Genomic DNA, 19,631 nt, shown 5'->3' on the forward strand with positions numbered 1-19,631 from the left:
GGCATCAACCCCATATATTACCCCGTTTGCCACCGCACCAGGGCAATGGGATGTGTTGGGGCAAAGCGCCAGAATTGTCACATCTAATGGTTGCGCCACTTCTGGGGCGGCTGTAGCCTGCTATTTTTCGGCTGGGGAGTGTCCGATAACAGTGGACCACATTAGTCTGAGAATACCAGACGCCAGCTGTCTGCTTTACCTTGGCTGGTGATCTAATTTGGGGGGCACCCCTTGTTTTTTGTTTTAAATTATTTAATTTAAAATAACAGCGTGGGGTGCCCTCTGTTTTGGATTACCAGCCAAGGTGAAGCTGCCAGCTGTGGTCTGCAGGCTGCAGCCATCTGCTTTATCCTAGCTGGCTACATAAGATAGGGGGGACCCCACTTTTTTTTATTATTTATTTAATTTTTGGCTAAATACAAGGCTGAGCACCCTTTATTGCCACATGAAAGTCACTAAAGGGTGCCAGCTTAGAATATGCAGGGGGGTGGGACATTATATATGTCTTTCTCATCTATCTATTACCTATATATTATCTATCTATCCCTCTGTTCATTCATTCCTCTATCTCTGTCTCTATATCGATCTATCCCATCTCTATATCTACTCATCTATTTATCTTTCTTGCTGCTTCCGTTTTTTGCGGTCCACAAGAAAAAAAACGGAAGTCACACGGATCGTTTACGGAACGGATGTCACATGGATGCATCTGTGAAAAAAAACGGACCATCATGAGAATGTAGCCTTAGTATGTGAAAACATGTTATTATCTAGCCAGAGGTTATTGATTGTTGGATGCCTACCTTCTGGGACCCGCACAGATCAGGAGAATGGGAACTTTTATCTCCACTAGAATGAAGCGGCAGTGCACATGCTCAACCGCCAATTTACGTCCTATGGGGGTGCTGTGTTCAGCTTTTTCCGGCAGCCCCACAGAGAATGAGTGGAGTGGTGGTTGGACATTGGATTCTCTCCATCTAGTAACGGGGGTAAAATTTCCCCATCTGGGATACAAATTTCCCCAGTCTGCCGATCGTTGCAGGACCCAGCGGTTGGACCCAACTGTTCAATAAGCTCTCATTTATCCTATGCTTAGGTGAATAAGAGTTTGTTCGGTAAATAAGTATAATATCTCTCACATGGTCTCTATCCTTATTACAAAATCTTTGTTTCTATCAGCATCCATTTTTTGCTCTTTGTTTTGATTCCACTCCTTTTTATGATCAGGCTTCCTCTTCCTTTTCCTCCTTTGTCCAACATTGTGTGCACCTGAAACGCGTCAAAGGGTCCAATCTCCGCCGGACGGAAGAAGTCTGTGATGCTACCGATACCATACTGCAATTTGGTTACATTTCATTTCCAGGACTTTATCTGTCCCGGAACCGCAGAGTATGCAAGACTAGGATGGGCCGGATGCAGTCCATGGAATGCAAGTTGCCCGGGTCCAGCTATTGCCAAGTGTTCAGCGCAATAACCTAGAAGATTCTGAAGGTAGCTCAGGTGCTGCATTCATGTACTGATGGTGGTTCTGATGCTGCATTCGTGTACTGACGGTGGTTCTGATGCTGCATTCGTGTACTGACGGTGGTTCTGATGCTGCATTCGTGTACTGACGGTGGTTCTGATGCTGCATTCGTGTACTGACTGTGGTTCTGATGCTGCACATGGAAACATTTAATGATGAACATTTATTTAAAAAAAGACAACTGAGGTGGCAGATATTCCATCATTTATTCCAAAAATAAATATCGGGGATGTAGGGTACAATATATTACACCGACATCACAATGTAGAGTCCTTTGGCAACTGAGACAGAATATATCAACAGTGTTGAACATCTGTATGAAGGAAGTGTGATGCCCCTAAATTATTAAATATCTCAATTTTTGTTCAGGCTGGTATATTTAAAAATCATTTCTAAAAAAAAAAAAAGGCACAAGTTTAGATTATTTTTTTACATATAAATTATGGCACATTTTTTTTTGTTCCTGCCCAACTTTTTTTTTTTACATTCAATAGAAGGACAGGAGAAATCAATAAGATAAAAAGGACGGAAAGGGGAAAGGGAATCCTCCATATAAACTGTCAATGTAGAAAAAAAAGTATTTGGTTTTGTTGGCACGAAGCATCTTGTACCCATACCCAAGGGAATAGGCGTTACTCGATTGTGTTTGGACGTGTTGCGACATAGACAAACACGACGATTAGTACCACCACGATGGCGAGTGTGGGCAGCACTACGGTGGTGATCTGCTGCCGTGCTTCCTGCATGGCTTGTTTCCTCTCCTTTTTATCTTTGTTAGACTCCTTCTTTGGTTTTCCTTTTAGTTGTCTCATTGTGGTGGTGTCCACAAGTAAGTCACGTTGTAGACCAATAAGGTGGTGGAACCAGATGCGGATCGGTCTTAAAACGCAGCAGATGAGCTTGTGATCTATAAAGTGGGAAGAAGCACAAGTGTTAATCTTAGATGGAGCAGTCATCAAGTCATGAACGCATTATCCGATGAGCTTAAGAACATTGTCGTTAGCTACTCAGACCAAGGACATGTTCCAACACTCAACAGGAATGGTACACAACATGAGCTTTTCACAATAAGAGGATTTACATGAACATTCCTTGACCTGATATTCATATAAAGAGTAAATCACTGCAGAAACCTGATCAACCTCATCTAAAGAGAACATATCTGAGGTCTGACAACCTCATCATCAAGGTGGGTGGTGGTGGAACGTCATCGATTCCTTCATGTAACCTAAGTAATCACATCTACGTAATCCTAAAGAAAGAGCCGGCAAATAGGAGTCATTGATGTGTCCTTCCTCGTCAAGTTATATGTATGCTACGAGAAACCAGGTGAAAAAAGAAATCTATATATATTACACATACATACATACAAATAATCACACAATTACAGCTACTCGAGCACAGCGTCTAACTTTTTCCTTCTGTCGACTCACTAGACAGGACAGACCGAGGTGATACCGGGTCTTCCCCATATTGGCGTGAAAGTACCGTGCTTAAAAAACTAAAAATACTGCATTGTTTAGATCTTTTAATCCCTGAAGAAATGGCCTCATTTGGCATTTAACACCAATTTTTTGCCTTTTAGCAGTCATTTTTATAATTATATTATTAATTCTTGTGTTTTTCGGCAGGACGATTTTATTTGTTCATAGCATCATTTTCAGTTATACTTAAAGAGGACCTGTCAGCAGGATATTAGACTCCCCTAACTAAAAGGTATGAGGATAATGCCCCTTTAATGCTTATTACAGTTGTACCGCCCCAGCTGCGATCGAATCTCTCGGATCCGGGTGTCACTGCTTGTGGCTCAAGAGTCTCCGGGTCACTCTAAAACGTGATGGGGGGGGGTTATTTACAGGGAATTAGATAGTGACGCCACCCGTGGTGTACGGTAATAGGGAATACCGCCGCGGTCGTTGGGAGTACCGGGGTGATGGAACGGGGGCAGCCAGATGACATTACCCTCCACAGGTAGGGAAGGCCCCGGGACTCTGGATGGTGGGATGGATTGCAGGGGGAAGTGCAGGCTGGCTCGGGCAAGGGGTGATCAGGTACTCACTCAGAAGGAAAGCAAGTCTCTGGGTGCCGCTGCCCTCTCGGGGGAGCTCGTCCGGGTTCTGTCCCCTGCAGCACTGCCTAATGCTCCGGAGCTTGCCTCCGTGCACAGATTTTAGTAGTCCAAGTGGCCCGTAAGCTTGAAGCTGTCTGGGCCCCGCTCCCCACTTTTTGGTGTGAAGCTGTGCTCTCAGGAGCTCACACTTGGGATTTCAGTGGGCTGCTTTGTTTGGGAAGCCCTATCCCCCTCGTTGCGCTAGTGCCCCCGCTCTCGGAGCTTCGTGGGGACAGTCCATAAAGGCCCTATCCTCCGCAGGTTAATTGCCTGGTTACTTGAAGCCTCTCCCTGACCTAGGGTCCAGTACCCAGACATGCTATCGGTCCCAGACTCGAGCTGCTGACTGTCCTCCAAGACTAGTCCAGGCACCCAGTCCCAATATCCCGCGACCGGGTTTCCGACTCCACCAGGTCCAGACCACTGTCTGCAACCCAATCTGCTTCTCCCCTGGGACCTCCAACTCTCAGCTTCCCTCAAGCTCCTCACTGCTCGAGGGCTACCACAAAACTCACTTGTCACCTGCCTGCCTGACCCCTAGGTGGGCGGCCCTATTCGAGCTCAGCAGCCCACTGGTGTGCCTGACAGGGTGTGATTGGGATTTTGGATGATGATGGAGGCAGTGCCGCAAGTTGGGAACCCGGAACAAGAGGGGTTGAGTCCAGCACTGGGAGATAAAGAGTGTGCAGTACCCTGTGACGACCTGACTAGTCCAGGGGCGTCACACAGTCATAACTTGTTAGTTGCATTTCTTCGGAGCATTCTTTAGAAACGTATAAGACGTATCGCCTGCACAATGACTTTCTGATCACTTAGCGATAGCAATGTACCAGCGCCTACAAGGTCATGAAGAACTCACTGTGCATGTGTCGTAGGAACCCGGGCAATTATTGCACCTGTGCCATCAGCTTCTAACGACGTTGCAGGAGCCAGTAGATTGCACAGGCGCCGCCTCTTCTGATAAAATTAACCCGGGCCACAGGGGCTGCAGACTTAAACCTCAATCCTGGAAAATACCTACAAGTCCTCATCAAATAGTTGTATCATTATGAATGTAAAAACAGTATTTCCCTGAAAATTAGATCTACCACAACAATAAGCCCTAGCAGGATTTTTCAAACTTTTTGAAGTATGCTTAAAATATAAGCCCTACTCCAAAAATAAGCCCTAGTTGTGGTTCCGCATAGTAATAGTACCCTGAAATAGGGTTTGGCAGGCTATTTAACGTATTGCTGTACGTTGCCCCGTTGTGTTGCCGTAAGCCTTGGAAGGTTTACCGTCGCCTCGTTGTGTTTCCGTAAGCCTTGGAAGGTTTACCGTCGCCTTGTTGTGTTGCCGTAAGCCTTGGAAGGTTTACCGTCGCCTCGTTGTGTTGCCGTAACCCTTGGACGGTTTACAGTCGCCTTGATGTGTTGCCGTAACCCTTGGACGGTTTACAGTCTCTTCATTATGTGTTGCCGTAAGCCTTGAAAGGTTTACAGTCGCCCCATTGTGTTGCCGTAAGTCTTGGAAGGTTTACAGTCGCCCCGTTGTGTTGCCGTAAGCCTTGGAAGGTTTATAGTTGCACGTGCTGGTTAGTGAAGGGTATGTCACTGCAAAATGAATATTCACCCCTTACCCTGCCCATCCCTCTGCTGTGGCATCAGCGATTGGGTGCAATCTGACCACACCCAATCACAGACGCTGGCAAAGAGGGGTGAATATCCATTTTACATTAACATTTAACTAGCCAGTGCACAACTATACATGTTCCAGAGCATACAGAAACACGAGGCAAGTTACAGATATTGTTCCCCTGTACAGCCTGTTGGTTGGTTTCTTTGTTTTTTGCTGTAAGGGGTAGGCGCAATATCTCCTCCATGACATAGAAGGGGGCCACACAATTTTATTTCTTACTTTTTGGAGAACATGTAGTGTCACATGAATAATCTATGAGCCTGAGCGACAGTCTCCTCCGGCTCTATCGCGTGGCCGCTCCAGATGGCTCTTTTGTAAGGTTTGCAAATAACTGTGTGTAATAAGCCGATCAAGCAAAATAAACACGGATAATAAGACGGCATCATCCTGGGCCTGAGGGTTCTTACAAAGGGAAGAACCTGTCATATGATGCACGCCTATGTCTACTTTCTAACCATAATGATGGCTTCTAAAGCCAGCAGGAGGATGATGGGTGCACTTAGCATTATATACTACAGCGTCACTAAAATACATATAACTTGTTGCCTAAAGTCAAGATGCCATGAAAAGGTTAAATAGAACACATATCCAAAAAATGTGAGCGTTCCTGAGCTCCAGCGTGAGAGGATGAAGCAACTATAGTCAACCATTTCTGGAACGACAGGGACCTGGATTTAGTCACCCGGTCAATGAATATAGAGCAATATGTCCTTTACACTCCTCCCTCTTCAATCCTCCATATTCCTCCTATAGTCACTTTTTTTTGTCCAAGTATTCAAGGAAAAGGCACAAAAGGCCTACATGACTGTCCACATGTATCCAGGGAAGCAGCAATGTTTGCTTCCATTTGTTAACAGCCGACTGTCATGGCGTCATTAGACGCCATTGAGATAGCAGATTCTGACACGCCGCCCGATGGTTTCTTTGGTGTATGCAATCAACATATGCACACACAGGCGTCAACTTGCTGTGTGCCGATTCGAAAGGAGGCAAGCAAGGAGTTAATTTCTGCTGATCTGGTTGCTCCTTTTAAAATTCCATGTTGTAGAGAGACTTATCACATCTCCTCCCCTCCTATTTATGCTGGTGGAATCCTTCCACACATGCCAACTATAGTTTATTCTATGTTGGTCTGTGAGGGGTGATGTCCCAGACTCTTTAGTGAACGTTGTGCTCATTCCTTGGTGCAGTTGTGGCGTTTACTCCTGTTTTGTAGCTTCCTTCCTGCTCTTGTTTTTCCCTGTGGAATCTCTTATTTTTAATTTGTGTGTGCGCTGTGTGACAAGAGTTTTGGTTTTCCCTCATCTGTGGTACACACACACACACCTCACTCTCTCTCTCTCTCTCTATCTGTGCAGTCCCTCCCTGGGGGTAGGAGAATCATATCAGGACAGGAGTGCCAAGAAGCAAGGCTAGGAAGGAGACTTTGGCATCTCCACCATTAGGAATATCCGTGATATTAGGGATAATATAGGTTCCCCTAGCTAGAAAGGCATCTTAGGAGCCCCGGGTTCCCCGCTGTCTCACAGTCATCGAGACAATTAGGGTAGCTGCTCTATATAAAAAAATATATAATATATATATATATATATATATATATATATATATATATATATATATATATATATATATATATATATATATATATATATATATATATATATATATATATATATATAAAAATTTCCAACCCTTTATCAAGCCATAAAGCATAAGTAAGGAACCCGAAAACAGCTGCCTACAGCTGGAGAGAGTTATATTTTTAGTCATGTTGCAAAATTCGTTAAAGATTCAGACATTGGAGATCCGATTATTCTTCCTACTGGTGGATTGCTGATTTGCATACATAAGAAAAAAAGCCATATATTTTGTATTTTAGCCTAAATCATTCTCTATTAAAAAAAAAAAAAAAAAAAAAAAAAAATCAGCAAATGTACCTGGATGTATTGAAGATGCTAGACCCCGCCACATTCTGCTATACGTTTATATTTGCTTCATAAGTTATGGAAGTGAGGACTTCTCAATTTTCGACTTGCCACGTCGGCATCCAAGGGATCAAATGTTATTATTGACAATGAATGAAAGTTACCTGTAAACTCGGCCTTAATCCTCCTCTAAATCCACATAAATAGATATCCGCGGAGCTGCATTAAATATTCAGAGCTCTAATCCTACATAACTAGGCTATAAATAATGTATACGCCGCCTGGTTGTGCACAGAGGGATTAAACTAATCATTTACGTGGAGATGAATCTATGCAAAAAGAAAAAAAAAAAAAAAAATCTATTCTCGGTACAGGCTGTAAAGAATGAACACCGGCGGGTGGATGGATACAAGAGTTGACGACTATCTTTCCAGATCTACTAAGAAGTGGTGGACAAACGAGCGGATCATTGATCTGTAGGGTAAGCTGCCTGCACTGGATATCCACAAATCCTTCTGTACTGGGTGCCAAAGCCAAGAGATAAGTGGGGTCCAGTTGTGATGAGCGGACACTACCATGCTCGGGTGCTCAGTACTGGTAACTAGTGATGAGTGGGTACTACCATGCTCGGGGGCTCAGTACTGGTAACTAGTGATGAGTGGGCACTACCATGCTCGGGTGCTCAGTACTGGTAACTAGTGATGAGTGGGCACTACCATGCTCGGGTGCTCAGTACTGGTAACTAGTGATGAGTGGGCACTACCATGCTCGGGTGCTCAGTACTGGTAACTAGTGATGAGCGGGCACTACCATGCTCGGGGGCTCAGTACTGGTAACTAGTGATGAGCGGGCACTACCATGCTCGGGTGCTCAGTACTGGTAACTAGTGATGAGTGGGCACTACCATGCTCGGGGGCTCAGTACTGGTGACTAGTGATGAGTGGGCACTACCATGCTCGGGTGCTCAGTACTGGTAACTAGTGATGAGTGGGCACTACCATGCTCGGGGGCTCAGTACTGGTAACTAGTGATGAGCGGGCACTACCATGCTCGGGGGCTCAGTACTGGTAACTAGTGATGAGTGGGCACTACCATGCTCGGGTGCTCAGTACTGGTAACTAGTGATGAGCGGGCACTACCATGCTCGGGGGCTCAGTACTGGTAACTAGTGATGAGCGAGCACTACCATGCTCGGGTGCTCAGTACTGATAACTAGTGATGAGCGAGCACTACCATGCTCGGGTGCTCAGTACTGGTAACTAGTGATGAGCGGGCACTACCATGCTCAGGTGCTCAGTACTGGTAACTAGTGATGAGCGAGCACTACCATGCTCGGGTGCTCAGTACTGGTAACTAGTGATGAGCAGGCACTACCGTGCTCAGTACTAGTTCCTAGTGATGAGCGAGCACTACCATGTTCGGGTGCTCGATTCTCGTAACTAGTGAGGAGTGAGCACTACCATGCCTAGGTGCTCAGTTCCCGTAACTAGTGATGAGCGGGCACTACCATGCTCAGGTGCTCAGTACTAGTTCCTAGTGATGAGCGGGCACTACCATGCTCAGGTGCTCAGTACTAGTTCCTAGTGATGAGCGAGCACTACCATGCTCGGGTGCTCGGTACTCGTAACTAGTGATGAGCGGGCACTACCATGCTCAGGTGCTCAGTACTAGTAACTAGTGATGAGCGGGCACTACCATGCTCAGGTGCTCGGTACTGGTAACTAGTGATGAGCGGGCACTACCATGCTTGGGTGCTCAGTACTGGTAACTAGTGATGAGCGGGCACTACCATGCTCAGGTGCTCAGTACTGGTAACTAGTGATGAGCGAGCACTACCATGCTCAGGTGCTCAGTACTAGTTCCTAGTGATGAGCGGGCACTACCATGCTCCGGTGCTCAGTACTGGTAACTAGTGATGAGCGGGCACTACCATGCTCGGGTGCTCAGTACTGGTAAATAGTGATGAGCGAGCACTACCATGCTCGGGTGCTCAGTACTGGTAACTAGTGATGAGCGGGCACTACCATGCTCGGGTGCTCAGTACTGGTAACTAGTGATGAGCGGGCACTACCATGCTCAGGTGCTCAGTACTGGTAACTAGTGATGAGCGGGCACTACCATGCTCGGGTGCTCAGTACTGGTAACTAGTGATGAGCGGGCACTACCATGCTCGGGTGCTCAGTACTCGTAACTAGTGATGAGCGGGCACTACCATGCTCAGGTGCTCAGTACTGGTAACTAGTGATGAGCGAGCACTACCATGCTCGGGTGCTCAGTACTAGTTCCTAGTGATGAGCGGGCACTACCATGCTCAGGTGCTCAGTACTAGTTCCTAGTGATGAGCGAGCACTACCATGCTCGGGTGCTCAGTACTGGTAACTAGTGATGAGCGGGCACTACCATGCTCGGGTGCTCAGTACTGGTAACTAGTGATGAGCGGGCACTACCATGCTCGGGTGCTCAGTACTGGTAACTAGTGATGAGCGGGCACTACCATGCTCAGGTGCTCAGTACTGGTAACTAGTGATGAGCGAGCACTACCATGCTCGGGTGCTCAGTACTGGTAACTAGTGATGAGCGGGCACTACCATGTTTTGGTACTCGTAACGAGCAATTTGGTACATGGATGGGCACGATTCGCGTATGCAAGTCTTCCAGAAAAATGTTTGCGTTTCCTATAGATTTCCATTGTACTCGGGTACAAGAGTTGCGCCCATTCGAGCATCTGACCTGCTTGTTAGGAGTGCCCGCGCCTGGTAGTGTTCACTCATCACTAATGTCAGACAGTGGACATTCCCAATTTATCACCTCCTCAATTTTCCATATTTGCCTTGAAGACATGATGGAGCAGACAACTTTTCCAGCACCATTCATGAATCTCCATGGTTAGGAGTGATCATAAATATCAGATCGGTGGGAAGTCAACACCCAGTACCCCTCTGATCAGCTGTGGTCCTGTGCCTGCTGGAAGTACCCAGTGTATGGCACCTATATAGTCACACAGTTTAAGGGACTGTTCTGTTTGGAGCTCCCCCAATGATCCACTCACCACCACTGGTGCGGAGGAACTGTATTTACTGAACAGTCGTGTAATCCATAGATAGTTCACGTCCTACAGAGCAGCTTTTCCTTATGGCACATGGGAGAGAGTCCCAAGTAACGACCTCCTCTGTGTGACCACCATATTCCTTTATAGGACATCGGAATTGTTTTCATGGGATTATAAACGTATACATCCAAGCAGTCACCACTGGTGGGTACTCCTCCACGACCCAAGACCTCCTTATCTTATATAGACATCCATTAACCACTTGGGTAGGGTAAATACCGGACGTCGCTTTTTATCAAAAACAGAGCTTTACCAGGAGCGCAACCAAGAACGATTAGCCGATCGCGGTCTATGATGGACAACGCCTTTCAACATTCTCAAAGTCATCATATCAGAGCTCCCATCCACCATGAAAGTAAAATTAAGACATGAAGTCTGTAAAGAATTTTGGACCTATTGAGCTCCACAGGCTTCAGCCCCTCCACCCTAATGGCTGACATTTGGCCATGATCTGGCCTGACTTTTCCATACAGGAGATCTCGTTCTGTTGCGAACGCTCCAGTGTGCTCTACAAGAGAGTCGCCGTCAGACATCTCTGAACAGGTCACATCTTGATCTACCCCAAATACACATGAGACCATCGTATGGTGGCCTTTAGAAGGGTGGTCCAAGAGTATTCAGATTTTGAAAGGGTCCACAAATGGGCGTCAGGCTTGGTTGGCCATGTAGTAAGACTTGCTAAAGGGTTGAACGCTGACTGATAGAGTGCTTCAGTGCTTGCTCATCAGTAGAACCCACACTAAGGCCAGAGTCACACTTGTGAGACACTCTTGCAAGTCTTGCATCACATCACCCGACATGGCATGCAGCTCTCCGGACAGGAGCATCTCAGCTGCATAGAAATACATGCAGCTGACCCGCTCCTGTCAGGAGAGTGTGTGGCCATGCCGGGTGATGCGATGTGAGACTCTCGCAAGTGTGACTCCAACCTTAAGGCCACTTTACACACAACGATATCGCTAGCGATCTCGTTAGCGATGTGACACGCCCAGATCGTTGCTACAATTTGCCAAGATCGCTCATAGGTCGTTTTGTAGCGGTCACACGTACCCATCTCACAAACGACGCTACATCATTCAGCGATGTATTGTTTGACCAAGACGGTCGTGTGGACACCGTGTCACAGCAATCCTCCCAACGATTCCGGCAACGACAGAGGCATATAATTGTCCAAATCAGAACGCAGTTGGGACCACCAATCAGAGCGGAGGAGGCGTGGCGCATTGCTCGTAATGACACGCCCGCGTTGCTGATGACGGACGCACTAACGATGTTGTTTGTCGTTGGGAGGGTGTCAAACGAACCAATATGTCTGCTGCGTTACAAACGACGAACAATATTTTGAAATTGAACGACGTGTCAACGATTTTCGGTCTTTTTAAGATTGTGCAGAGTCGCTCGTAGGTGTCACACGCAACGACGTCGCCAACGACATCGGATGTGCGTCACGAAAACCGTGACCCCGATGACATATCGTCAGATAACACGCAATGACTTAAGCAACCTTTACTCAAGTGGAGCAGGTTGGACGCTCGGATGGGCTCAACTCCCGTAACGTGGAAGTCAAATTATTGGGCAGTCCGGCTCTCCGCCCAAATACAGCCAGCCATAAACAGTGCAACTCCAGGGGGAGGGTAAGCAGAGTGGGATCTAACACTGTATCCGAACACGTTTTTACCCTCAGTGAGAGCAAGAGTCTACAAATGGCTCTCACCGGGGTGTCGGCTCCCAACATTCACTGAAGGGAGACGGCTCTGTGTCGGATCGTTCACAAAGAACACATCCGACCCACCGAGATACAGTCATATGAAAAAGTTTGGGCACCCCTATTAATGTTAACCTTTTTTCTTTATAACAATTTGGGGTTTTGCTATTTCAGTTTCATATATCTAATAACTGATGGACTGAGGAATATTTCTGGATTGAAATGAGGTTTATTGCACTAACAGAAAATGTGCAATCCGCATTTAAACAAAATTTGACCGGTGCAAAAGTATGGGCACCCTTATCAATTTCTTGATTTGAACACTCCTAACTACTTTTTACTGACTTACTAAAGCACTAAATTGGTTTTGTAACCTCATTGAGCTTTGAACTTCATAGGCAGGTGTATCCAATCATGAGAAAAGGTATTTAAGGTGGCCACTTGCAAGTTGTTCTCCTATTTGAATCTCCTATGACGAGTGGCATCATGGGCTCCTCAAAACAACTCTCAAATGATCTGAAAACAAAGATTATTAAACATAGTTGTTCAGGGGAAGGTACAAAAAGATGTCTCAGAGATTTAAACTGTCAGTTTCCACTGTGAGGAACATAGTAAGGAAATGGAAGAACACAGGTACAGTTCTTGTTAAGCCCAGAAGTGGCAGGCCAAGAAAAATATCAGAAAGGCAGAGAAGAAGAATGGTGAGAACAGTCAAGGACAATCCACAGACCACCTCCAAAGACCTGCAGCATCATCTTTCTGCAGATGGTGTCAATGTGCATCGGTCAACAATACAGCGCACGTTGCACAAGGAGAAGCTGTATGGGAGAGGGATGCGAAAGAAGCCGTTTCTGCAAGCACGCCACAAACAGAGTCGGCTGAGGCATGCAAAAGCACATTTGGACAAGCCAGTTACATTTTGGAAGAAGTTCTTGTGGACTGATGAAACAAAGATTGAGTTCTTTGGTCATACAAAAAGGCGTTATGCATGGAGGCAAAAAAACACGGCATTGCAAGAAAAGCACTTGCTACCCACAGTAAAATTTGGTGGAGGTTCCATCATGCTTTGGGGCTGTGTGGCCAATGCCGGCACCGGGAATCTTGTTAAAGTTGAGGGTCGCATGGATTCAACTCAGTATCAGCAGATTCTTGACAATAATGTGCAAGAATCAGTGACGAAGTTGAAGTTACGCAGGGGATGGATATTTCAGCAAGACAATGATCCAAAACACGGCTCCAAATCTACTCAGGCATTCATGCAGAGGAACAATTACAATGTTCTGGAATGGCCATTCCAGTCCCCAGACCTGAATATCATTGAAAATCTGTGGGATGATGTGAAGCGGCTGTCCATGCTCGGCGACCATCAAACTTAACTGAACTGGAATTGTTTTGTAAACAGGAATGGTCAAATCTACCTTCATCCAGGATCCAGGAACTCATTAACAGCTACAGGAAGCGACTAGAGGCTGTCATTTTTGCAAAAGGAGGATCTACAAAATATTAATGTCACCTTTATGTTGAGGTGCCCATACTTTTGCACCGGTCAAATTTTGATTAAATGCGGATTGCACATTTTCTGTTAGTACAATAAACCTCATTTCAATCCAGAAATATTACTGAGTCCATCAGTTATTAGATATATGAAACTGAAATAGCAAAAACCCAAATTGTTATAAAGAAAAAAGGTTAACATTAATAGGGGTGCCCAAACTTTTTCATATGACTGTACTTTCTTCAAGGAGCGTTGCCAATATACTCCGCCAGTCTCCCCAAGGAGTGTCCACAATCCCCCCCAAACTGTAAACTTCAACCATTTGTTTGCCAACAAGTACCTCCGCCATTTCTGCCTCTTATTCTCTTCTCAGCTCCGGTTTATTAGTCTGTTGTTGCAGATGGCCTTGAGCTATTGTGCGGCGGTGCAGTCCAGATACGTCTGCACCGGTACTTCACTAGAATAAGCCGGTGTGCTGGAAACAAAACATTTTCAGCGGCAGTTCCATATTGTGAAGGCTTGTACATTCCCACCCGGTCTGGCCTTGGCTCACAAAGCCTCCTCGCCGCTCTGGGTGACATCACCATCTCTTCTGTGTCGCTCCCTCCGTACACACTGGATATGCCGGGCTGCCGAGACGATCCGGCCTGGTGGAGGGGATGAGTGACGGCACCGAACCGCGGAGCTCCGGAAGAAAATGGGTTTGTTATCACCAACACAACTGATTTCATGTTACAGTAAAAGCCTCCAATTTTCTCGGAAGCGCCATTCACATGGCCGGGTCCTTTCCAATAAATGCTACAATCACCTGGCATTTTCTATTTTTCTGCCGTCTTTACTTTCTCTAAAGAATCAAGAAAACAAATCGCCGGAATACAAACAAAAGAAGGAAAAACAAACAAGTTCTCCAAATGGTTTTCGGAATTTCTCTGTTCTTAAGATATTGAAAGCAAATGTATTTAAAAAGGGGAAACGGTCAGCAGGTTTTTGCCAGTAATACAAGACTAGGACCCCGATTCCAGCAATGTGTTTGCTGTCATTTTTATACAATCCCAGTTTTTTCTGTTGTTGCAGAGCTCAGAGTGCTGAACTGTATAACTCCGCCCACACCACGGATTGGCAGCTTTCTTTCAATGAACACAGAAAGTAGCCAATCAGTGATGGAGGTGGGGTTACACAGAGCAGTAGGGCTACAAGGCAGGAAACACCTACCGTGTTTCTCCAAAAATAAGACACTGTCTTATATTTTTTTTGCCCCCCAAAAAAGCGCTAGGGCTTATTTTTGGAGGAGGTCTTATTCTTGGAGAAACACGGTTGGGGGTAAGTTTACCCCCCAAAAAAGCAGACCCCCCACCCACACTTCCCAGGAGACTCATACTCACCAGACCAGGATGTCTGCGTGGTTCCCAGGTCCTCCTGTGATCTCCGGTCGGTGCTGCACGCCGTCCTATCCTGCTGCTAGCTGACACACACAGAAGATCGCAGACACACACACAGAAGATCGCAGACACACACACAGAAGATCGCAGACACACACACAGAAGATCGCAGACACACACACAGAAGATCGCAGACACACACACAGAAGATCGCAGACACACACACAGAAGATCGCAGACACACACACAGAAGATCGCAGACACACACACAGAAGATCGCAGACACACACACAGAAGATCGCAGACACACACACAGAAGATCGCAGACACACACACAGAAGATCGCAGACACACACACAGCCGATCGCAGACACACACACAGCCGATCGCAGACACACACACAGCCGATCGCAGACACACACACAGCCGATCGCAGACACACACACAGCCGATCGCAGACACACACACAGCCGATCGCAGACACACACACACACACACACACACACACACACACACACACATCACATCCAGCACTTACGGCAGCAGAGAATGAGAGCAAGTCACGTGTCCGGCCGCAGGTACTGTTCGTCGCGCTGCACCGCACTGCCTCTCAGGATTCTCCCGGCGAGAAGAGATCGGTGTCGCTGGATGAGGCGAGTGTGTATGCGATCCGATGTGTGTGTGTGTGTGTGTGTGTGTGTGTGTGTGGCGATGTTTGTGTGTGCGATCTGATTATGTGTGCGATCTGACTGTGTGTGCGATCCGATGTTTGTGTGTGAGATCTGGTGTGTGTGTGTGTGAGATCGGAGTGTGTGTGTGTGTGTGTGTGTGTGTGTGTGTGTGTGTGTATGTGTGCGGGTGTGTGATCACTGCAGGTCCTGCCACTCAGTGTCGGGTGAGTGTAATTGCGGGTGCCGCTGTGTATAATGAAGTGTCCTGCAGTATCTGTATCTTTTTTTAGCTGCACGGACACTTCATTATTGATCCGCGACTAGGGCTTATTTTCGGGGGAGGGCTTATATTTAAGCCTTTCTCCGAAAATGCTGAAAATCCCTGCTAGGACTTATTTTTGGGGGAGGTCTTATTTTTGGAAAAACACGGTAGTCTTTTACTGAGAATCTCCTAGTGATAAAACACTGATTGTATGGAAACCGCAACAGACCAGTAAATGACATTGCTGGAATCAGGGTCTCAGCCATGCTACTCTCAACGTTTGCTGAAATGATGTTCCCAAATCTCCATGGTAAAAAAGGGAAAAAAAAAAAAAAAATTAGCATTTACAATTTTTTTTTTTTTTAAATTTTACCTACGAGCACTTCTATAAAACATTGTAGAGTATCGCTGAGTAGGAGGACGCCCCCTTCATGAATAAACATCTGCTATGCACCGGCAATTAACAAGTAAATGGAACGCATCAGACATTACTGGCGCAGAATAGACGGGTGTCGTTGGCGCTTTGTTCCGCACACGACCATACCACTTATTTTCTCTTTTCTATCCACATTAAATCTTTGTTCCCTCAGAACTAGAAAAGAGATTCGTGTGGAAGGCGGCACCATCAGCTCAGATAATCACCGGTTACACACACACACACAGACACACACAGACACACACAGACACACACAGACACACACAGACACACACACACACACGTACCATACCGGCGTAGATAACCAAAAATTGTTAAAATGGGAAATGCAAATAAAAGGGCAGGACTGCTTCATCAATTCTTTGATAACTTAAACACGGTCTGCTATACCACTGGGTACTCTACTCTTCCACTGACCAGCTCTGCTATACTGGGCTCTGTGCCATACCCAGTTCTACTATTCCACTAACCAGCTCTGCTATACTGGGCTCTGTGCCATACCCAGTTCTGCTATTCCACTGACCAGCTCTGCTATACTGAGTTCTGTGCCATACCCAGTTCTACTATTCCACTGACCAGCTCTGCTATACTTGGTTCTGTGCCATACCCAGTTCTGCTATTCCACTGACCAGCTCTGCTATACTGGGTTCTGTGCCATACCCAGTTCTACTCTTCCACTGACCAGCTCTGCTATACTGGGCTCTGTGACATACCCAGTTCTGCTATTCCACTGACCAGCTCTGCTATACTGAGTTCTGTGCCATACCCAGTTCTACTATTCCACTGACCAGCTCTGCTATACTGGGTTCTGTGCCATACCCAGTTCTACTATTCCACTGACCAGCTCCCCTATACTGGGCTCTGTGCCATACCCAGTTCTACTATTCCACTGACCAGCTCTGCTATACTGGGCTCTGTGCCATACCCAGTTCTACTATTCCACTGACCAGCTCTGCTATACTGGGTTCTGTGCCATACCCAGTTCTACTATTCCACTGACCAGCTCTGCTATACTTGGTTCTGTGCCATACCCAGTTCTGCTATTCCACTGACCAGCTCTGCTATACTGAGTTCTGTGCCATACCCAGTTCTACTATTCCACTGACCAGCTCCCCTATACTGGGCTCTGTGCCATACCCAGTTCTGGTATTCCACTGACCAGCTCTGCTATACTGGGTTCTGTGCCATACCCAGTTCTGGTATTCCACTGACCAGCTCTGCTATACTGAGTTCTGTGCCATACCCAGTTCTACTATTCCACTGACCAGCTCTGCTATACTGGGCTCTGTGCCATACCCAGTTCTACTATTCCACTGACCAGCTCTGCTATACTGGGCTCTGTGCCATACCCAGTTCTACTATTCCACTGACCAGCTCTGCTATACTGGGCTCGAGAAAAAAAAGACTACCGCTGTCCGCTCTTTTTTTGTGACAAACACAGCTCTGCTATATGACTGACAAACTCTTGAACTCCACTGGTCCAGTCCTACCATGGAACGTCTTGGTGCACACTTTGTCTGTGCACGTTTCCTACAGTATACTTCAGGTTCTGTCAGCAGATTTTTGCTGTGCAAACTGAGAGCAGCATGATTAGAGTCCGAGCCTGATTAGAGAGATGTCACGCTAGGTACGGGGAAGTACCAAGCGACCAGTGAAAGGTAAGGGAAAGGGAACCCAGTGTCTATGGAAGGGGGAGATGGTGACCCCTGATGTAACCTACTGCTGGTCCCTGGGATCCCTCACCACCCTAGATCGGCTTGGTGCATAGGTGCGGAACCTGATCCCTGACCCTAGGTATCCCTAGTGCTGGGCCCTAAATAGGGAATGGGTGGGATAGGCTCTTCGTTAACCCCATTAAACAACTAAAGAAGACAAGGAGGACACACTGGGAAAATGCATGAACTACCTATCCACAGATGACCTGGTAGAAGTTCAAAGAAAAGCTTCAGCAATGATACCACAGAGGAGTACAAGCCACCTGCTTGCAACCAGAGCTTAAATAAACTGAATAATATCAACAGCACCAATACAGGGAAGATGGCAGTATTTAAGCACAAGGGAAATACTGATAGAGGCTGGAGAGAAGAAGTTTAGCTCCGCTGGGTCCTAAAGGGCAATAGATGAAAATTTAACTGGAAAGCTACCTAATACAATGAATACTAACAAGCAGGAACAACAGAAAGTCAGGGAGCATTTTGCGCAGCCAAACCATGTGACATTCTATTGCCAGAAACCACATGACTATCTGTCACCCACCGTGACAACTGTCTTTTACCGGACTGCTTGGTGCAGCTTGTCAGAATCCATGTTTTCTCAGCTATAGCAGAGCTCAGAATGTTGAGCTGTGTATAACACAGTCAACACCACTTTGTATATAGAGTTGGAGAAGTGACATTTCTGTTGCCGAAATAGATAACTTGTCAGAGCTTCAAAAGAAAAAACAGCAGACGGACTGGAGTTCTAGTGGGGTTTGCATTGATACAATAATTATGGTAGACAATTTTCTGCATCGTGATTACAAGGGGAAAAAGATGCATATTTTTCAGAATTGTGAGGCCTGCCTATGAGCTCCAAATTAATATAGCTCAGAATGGATGAAGATATCTTGTAGGTTGGGCGAAGGGATCTCCTAAAATTCTTAAGGGCCGAGCACATCCCACAAACAGCCCTTAAAAGGAGTTCATCAAGGGGAGGTATGTGAGAGTAACTGATCTAACTCAAAGAAGAAATTGGTTTTGATCCTTTGTCAGTCCCTGGAAGATACAGCTCGAAGTGCGTTCTGTCTGTTTTTCCTAAGTAGTACCTCCCTCCTCTAAGCTATGAGCCATTTTAGTAACATCAGGTTTAGTAATTTTTTTTTTTTTTTTTTTATTTCATGTAATTGTGTATGCTGTATTGTTTTGTTCCTCTTTGTAGCATCTTAAGTATAATTTTATAAACACGGCCTACTTTTTGGATTAAATAAAATTTTATAGTGTATAGCTTCAGGGAGGCGCTTTATAGAGCAAGAGGGACAAAGCTGTAACAGGTGATTAATCGGTCTGCATAAGCAATTGGTGGTGGCAGTTTGAGGTAGTTCCTTTTGTTATTGTGGAGCTGGAAATGACTGTACCAAGATATGTGCATTATATACTCATGGAAAATATATACTATACGCTGTCAGCTCCCCAATAATCGACCCAGTAGAGAAAAATGCTGCGGCATCGTCCATTAATCCTTGGTCAGGTGCATAGTTATTCTGACGATAGGGGGCAGCAGAGGGCTGGTGGTGACAATAAACAGTTCCCTGCAGTGGCCGATGCTGGAGACATAGTATATCATGACTGACATTGACATT

At 46.1% G+C, this 19,631-nt stretch overlaps 1 long non-coding RNA gene across 1 annotated transcript in view; it reads right to left on the bottom strand.

Annotated features, from left to right (window-relative positions):
• Window positions 1-2,338: 2,338 nt before the first annotated feature.
• The window catches only part of LOC142290730 (uncharacterized), a 48,337-nt gene continuing 31,044 nt past the window's right edge, over window positions 2,339-19,631 (bottom strand). The window contains exon 3 of the long non-coding RNA XR_012750373.1: window positions 2,339-2,432. This is a non-coding gene — a long non-coding RNA (uncharacterized LOC142290730). The remainder of the gene's footprint in view (window positions 2,433-19,631) is intronic.

The sequence above is a fragment of the Anomaloglossus baeobatrachus genome, chromosome 2 (genome assembly GCF_048569485.1).
Source record: "Anomaloglossus baeobatrachus isolate aAnoBae1 chromosome 2, aAnoBae1.hap1, whole genome shotgun sequence".
NCBI lineage: Eukaryota > Metazoa > Chordata > Amphibia > Anura > Aromobatidae > Anomaloglossus > Anomaloglossus baeobatrachus.